Source organism: Choloepus didactylus, chromosome 23 (assembly GCF_015220235.1).
Source record: "Choloepus didactylus isolate mChoDid1 chromosome 23, mChoDid1.pri, whole genome shotgun sequence".
In the NCBI taxonomy this organism is placed as follows: domain Eukaryota; kingdom Metazoa; phylum Chordata; class Mammalia; order Pilosa; family Megalonychidae; genus Choloepus; species Choloepus didactylus.
In genome coordinates this window covers 28,598,874-28,605,932 of record NC_051329.1, presented here as the reverse complement: position 1 = coordinate 28,605,932, position 7,059 = coordinate 28,598,874, and positions in this window count along the sequence as shown.

The window sequence follows — 7,059 nt, the reverse complement described above, 5'->3', positions numbered from 1 at the left end:
AAAATTCAAATGTAAAACATAGAAACAGTTCTTGTGTTTCCACCTCTCTGCCACATATTCCTCCAGGCAATTATCTATTCACATATAATCACATTCATTTTTTTATTTTCTCATGTAGCAATATACCAACCTATAAAGCATGCAGTGCCTCACTTTGTACTTTATATATTTTGAACTGTTATTAGGTGCATAAAATTTTACAACTTCGTATGTTCCTTCTGGACTTTCCTTTTTATCATTTAAAGTGACCTTTAAAAAAATCTAGTAGTTAACATCTAGTAATTTATTAGGAGTTTTATGTAGTAATTTTTTTTAAGTTTTATTCACACACCTTACAGTCCATCCAAAGTGTATAATCATTGGCTCTTAGTATAATCAGAGTTGTGCATTCATCACTACAATCAATTTGAGAACATTTTCACTGTTCCAAAAAGAAAAATCCCATACCACTTACATCCCCTCATTATTGACACTTGGCATTGGTACGGTGCTTTTGTTACAATTGATGAAAGAATATTATGATATTACTGTTAACTATAGTCCATAGTTTGCATTAGTTGTAATTTTCCCCATTTACTATCCTATTATTAACACCTTGTAATAGTGACACATATCTGTTTTAGTTCATGAAAGAACATTCTTATATCTGTACTATTAACCACAGTCATCATCCACAACAGGGTTCACTGTTATACAGTCCCATGTTTCATCCTCTAGTTTTCCTTCTAGTGATTTACATGACCAAAAACTTACCCTTTCACACGCATAATTCAGCAGTGTAATTACACTAACCATAATGTGCGATCATCACTTCCAGGCATTTCCAAACTTTACAATCAACATTATTAAAAATTCTGCACAAATTAAGCATCTGCTCCCCATTCTCTACCCTAATTCTATCTCTTGATAACCTATATTCTAGATATTAACTCCGTGAGTTTGTCATTGTAATTAGTTCATATATATTAGTGAGACCGTACAATATTTGTCCTTTTGTGTCTGGCTTATTTCACTCAACATAATGTCCTCAAGGTTCATCCATGATGTTGCTGGATCAGGACTTCATTCCTTCTTACTGTTGAATAACATTCCATTGTAGTATAGACCACATTTTATTTATCCATTCATCAGTTGATGGACATTTGCATTATTTCCATCTTTTAGCAAATGTGAATAAGGGCACTATGAACATTGGTGTGCAAATGTGTTTGCATCCTGCTTTTAGTTCTTCTGAATATATAACTAGTAGTTGGATTGCTGGATCATATGGCAATTCTATACACAGCTTCCTGAGGAATGGCCAAACTATCTTCCACAGCAGCTGCACCATTCGACATATCCAGCAGCAGTGAATGAGTGTTCCTATTTCTCCAAATCCTCCTCAACACTTGTAGTTTTCTGTTTTTTTAAAATAGTCATCATTCTAGCAGGTGTGAAATGATATCTCACTGTGGTTTTGATTTGCATTTCCCTAATAGTGAGTGATGTTGAGCATCTTTTCATATATTTTTTAGCCATTTGTATTTCCTTTTTGGCAAAGAGTCTATTCAAGTTTTTGCCCATTTTCTAATTGGGTTGCATGTCTTTTTATTGTTGAGTTGATTGATTACTCATATATTCTGGATATCAAACCCTTATCAGATATGTGTTTTCCAAATATTTTCTCCCTACTCAATACTTTCTTGACAAAGTCCCTTGAAGCACAAAAGTCTTCAGTTTTTAGGAGGTCCCATTTACCTATTTTTTCTTTTGTTTCTTGTGCTTTTGGATGTAAAGTCTAAGGAACCATTGCCTACCACAGGATCTTGAAGATGCTTCCCTACATTTTCTTCTAGGAGTTTTATGGTCCTGGCTCCTACATTTAGGTGTTTGATCCATTTTGAGTTAATTTTTGTATAAGGTATAAGATAGAGGTCCTCTTTCATTCTTTTGGATAGGAATATCTAGATCTCCCAGCACTATTTGTTGAAGAAATTGTACTGTCCCAGTTGAGCAGATTTGGCAGCCTTGTCAAAAATCAATTGACCATAGAAGTGAGGGTCTATTTCTGAACTCTCAATTTGATTCCACTGATCAGTATCTTTCTTTAGGCCAGAACCATGCTGTTTTGACCACTGTAGCTTTGTAATATGCTTTAAAGTCAAGAAGTATGAGTCCTCCAGCTTTGTTCTTCTTTCTCAAGATGTTTTTGGCTATTCAGGGCCCCTTATCCTTCCAAATAAATTTGATAATTTGTTTATCCATTTCTGTAAAATAGGCTGTTGGAATTTTGACTGGGATTGCATTGAATTCATAAGTCAGTTTGGATAGAATTGACTTCTTAACTATATTTAGTCTTCCAATCATGAACATGGGATGCCCTTCCATTTATTTAGACCTTCTTTGATTCATTTTAGCAATGTTTTGTAGTTTTCTATGTACAGGTCCTTTACATCTTTAGTTAAATTTATTCCTAGATATTTGATTCTTTTAGTTGCTATTATAAGTGGATTTTTTTTCTTGAGTCCCTCTTCAGGTTGCTCATTGCTAGTGTATAGAAACTACTGATTTTTACATGTTGATCTTGTATCCCACCATTTTGCTGAACCCATTTATTACCTCTAGTAGCTTTGTTGTAGATTTTTTGGGACTTCCTAAATATAGGCCATGTCATCTATAAATAGTGCAAGTTTTACTTCTTCCTTTCTGATTTGGATGTCTTTTATTTCTTTTTCTTGCCCAATTGTTGTAGCTAGAACTTCTAGCACAATGTTGAATAACAGTGGTGACAGTGGGCATCCTTGCCTTATTCCAGATCTTAGAGAGAAGGCTTTCACTCTTTCACTGTTGAATACAATGTTAGCTATGGGTTTGTAGTAATGTTTTTTGCCTTAAAGTCTATTTTATCTGTATATTTATGTTTTAATTGTATTCTTATAAATAGTATATAGCTGGTTTTTGTTTTATTTCAAGTATATTTGGTTTTACTGAAGCATTTAGTATACTTAAATTTTGTGTCCTTATTGATGTATTGATTATTGACTTATTTACATCCTTTTATTTTCAGTTTTTATTTGCTCCACCTCTTCTGTGTTACATTTCACCTCCTTTCCTGTCTTCTTTTAGACTGACTGAGATTTTCTTCCCCAGAGTCGATATTTTTCTTCTACTGTTTTGGAAATACTGTAGTATCCTATTCCTTTAGTGATTACCTTAGAAGTTTTGCATACACACTTAACTCATTATCTCATCACCTCACTCCACAAGACATTGTTAATATAGTTTTAAGAAAATTTTTAAAATTTGTTTTGCTTTTGCTCCTGAAAAATACTTTCAGTGGGAATGCTAACTTATTTTCAACTCTTACTTTGGTGAGATCGCTTCATTGTCTTCTGATTTCCTGTTGAGGTCAGCTCTCAGGCTAATTGGTGCTTTTTGATGGTAATTTTTTCTTCTTTAAAATTTGGCTGCTTTTAAGATTTCATTGTCCTAGGTGTCCTGCAATTTCACTATATTATATTTAGCTATGGATGTCTTCTCATGTACCATGATTATTATTGACTGGGCTTGATTATGTGTATTGATGTTTTTCATAAGTTCTTGGAATTTTTTCAACCATTAACTCTTCAATTATTGCCTCTGCTCCATTTTTTTCTGTTCTTCTTCTGAAACTGATTAGTAAGAACATGAGACCTTCGTACTTTATCCTCCATGTCTCTTGTGTTTTGTATTTTTACCCTCTTTGTGTCTGTGTTGCATTCTGGATAATTTCCTCAGATCTCACTTCCAGATCACTAATACTCTCTTCCGCTGTATAATCTATGGTCTGATTATTCAAGTTATTTTTAGTGATCATATATTTTTTATTTCTGGAAGTTCCTTAGTATCATTTTTTTTCAAATATTTACTTTTTACTCATTTTCAAGTTGCCCTTTTGTTTCTAGAAATATGTAAGCATGTTTATTTCATATCCTGTGTCAGATAAGTTCACTGTACGAGGGAACTGATTCTGCCCTTGCTTGTGGGGGCTTATTTCCTTGGGTGTTTAGACATTTTATAGTGTCAGCTGCTCATTGTTTTCCTCACAAATTCATATCTGGGATGAAGGGGAGATCCTCCAGAGAGGATTTGAATTTGCTTTTCCAGGTGACTAGGAAGATTGCCAATCTGGGACCATGTTAAATTGGGACCATGTTAAATAAATGGGAAGTCCTTTGAGGCAGTGAAAATTTATGGTTAATTTCACTGGGCTCAGTCATTGGCTGTTGAAAGCAGATTATGGAGTTCTTCTACCTCTCTAGGTTTCCACACCTACTTAATTTTTGGCCTGAGGATTTGTTCTAGTTTGTTAATGCAGCTGGAATGCAAAACACCATCTGTGGATTGGCTTTTATAAAGGGGGGTTTATTTGGTTACACAGTTACAGTCTTAAGGCCATAAAGTGTCCAAGGTAACACATCAGCAATCGGGTACCTTCACTGGAGGATGGCCAATGGTGTCTGGGAAATCTCTGTTAGCTGGGAAGGTACATGGCTGGCATCTGCTCCAGAGTTCTGGTTTCAAAATGGCTTTCTCCCAGGACATTCCTCTCTAGGCTGCAGTTCCTCCAAAATGTCACTCTTAGTTGCTCTTGGGGCATTTTTCCTCTCTTAGCTTCTCTGGAGCAAAATCTGCTTTCAAGGGCCGTCTTCAAACTGTCTCTCATCTGCAGCTCTTCTCTCAGCTCCTGTGCATTCTTCAAAGTGTCCCTCTTGGCTGTAGCTCCTCTTCAAAACGTCACTCTCAGCTGCACTTCAAAATGTCATTCACAGCTGCACTGAGTTCCTTCTGTTTGTCAGCTCATTTATATGGCTCCAGTGATTTAATTCAGACCCATCCTGAATGGGTGGGGCAACACCTCCATGAAAATTATCCAATCAGAGTCATCACCCACAGTTGGGTGGGGCGCATCTCCATGGAAACACCCAAAGAATTACAATCCAATTGTATTAGTTAGGGTTCTCTAGGGAAACAATCAATGAGAGGTATCTATGAATATAGGATTTATAAAAGTGACTCACGCAACTGTGGGTATGCACGAATCCAAATTCTGTGGGGCAGCCAGCAAACTGTCAACTCCAATGAAGATGTCTGATGAACTCCTCAGGAAACGAACCAACTTCAACGAACTCCTCAGGAAATGAACTAGGATCTTCGATGAACATGTTCGATGAACTCCTCAGGAAACGAACTGGCAACTTCGACAAGCTCCTCAGGAAATGCTTTGCTGGTCAGCCAAGGTGAAGGTCCTCTATTTGTCTCACTTATAAGTCTTCAACTGATGATTGGATTAAAAATCCAGCCAACTGCATTCTCTCATTGTGGAAGACACACCCTTCAGTGAGTCATCAGTCACAGCTGCAGCCAATTGACTGATAATTTAATAAACCAGCCTGTTGGTTTATTAACCAGCCACAAACATCCTTGCAGCAATTGTTAGGCCAGTGCTTGCTTGATAAGACAGCTGTGTACTATCACCTGGCCAAGTTGACACATGAACCTAATCATCACACCAGTCAGTGCTGAAACGTCTGCCCACACAAGATTACATTAAAGATAATGGTGTTTTGGGGGACATAATACATCCAAACTGGCACAGTATTCCTTCATTCTTTCCAGCTCATGGGTACATTTAAAAGGTTTTAAAATTTTATCCAGGATGTCTAGTTTTCAGCAACAGAGGATTGTCCAAGAACCTAGTCCACCATATTGCCAGACAGAGAATTCAGTCCTCCTTGAATTGACTGATGTAATGAATGATTTACAATGAAAAGCTTCCTGAATTCTTGCACTTCTGTGGTAAACCCAACTTGGGTCACCAGTCTTTTGTATGTGGTCAGATTCTATTTGCTATTTTTTATCTGATTTATGTGAATTTTTAAAGTGAGATTGAACTGCATATGCATTATATATTTTAGTACCTTATCAGGATTTGTTGATGTTATGCTGGCTAGCTTTATTTTTTTAAAGTTTTATTCACACACCATGTAATCCATCCCAGGTGTATAATCAATGACTCCTGTATAATTCACATAGTTATGCATTTACCACCACAATCTATATGAGAACATTTCCATTTCTTCCAAGAAAAAAAAACAAGAATCCCGTATCCCTCCCTTAAATCTCCTTATTATTGACATTTAGCTTTGGTATAGTGCCTTTGTTACAATTAATGAAAGAATATTACAATGTTACTGTTAACTAGAGACCTTAGTTTACATTAAATGTATTTTCCCCATATACTACCCCATTATTAACACCTTGTAATAGTGACATACATTTGTTCTAGTTCATGTAAAAACTTTCTTATATTTGTATAAATAACCACTGTCATCATACATTCTAGATTTTGCTAAGTTACACAGTCCCAGTTTTTATCCTCTAGCTTTCCTTCCGGTGACATACATGACCCTAATCTATACTCAGTTTTGTTAGTTACATTTACAGTATTGTTTTACCATCACACAGTATTGTGCTATTTCTGAAGCTTTTTAATCAACCTTATTGAACATTCTGTACTCCTTAAGAATCAATTGCCCAATCTGTACCCTCATTCTATGTCCTGATAACCTATGCTCTCAAATTTAACTCTCAGAGTTTGCTCATAATTGCTAGTTCATATTAGTGAGACAATACAGTATTTGTCCTTCTGTTTCTGACTTATTTCACACAACATAATGTCCTCAAGGTTCATCCATGTTGTTGCATGTGTCATGACTTTATGCCATCTTACAGCTGTGTAATATTCCATGGTATGTCTATACCACAGCTGGTTCATCCACTTGTCAGCTGATGGACATTTGGGCTGTTTCCATCTACTGGCAATTGTGAATAATGTGCTATAAACATCAGTGTGCAAATGTCTATTCATGTCCCTGCTTTCAGTTCTTCTGAGAATATACCTAATAAAGGGATTCTGGCTAGCTTCTTAAAATGAATAAGTTAAATAGCTTTGGGACCATTTTTGGCCCTGTTGTTCTTTGTGTTACACTTTGAAATTTGTCTCTCTGGCTTCCTGTCCTCCCCACCTCCCTCCCGCTG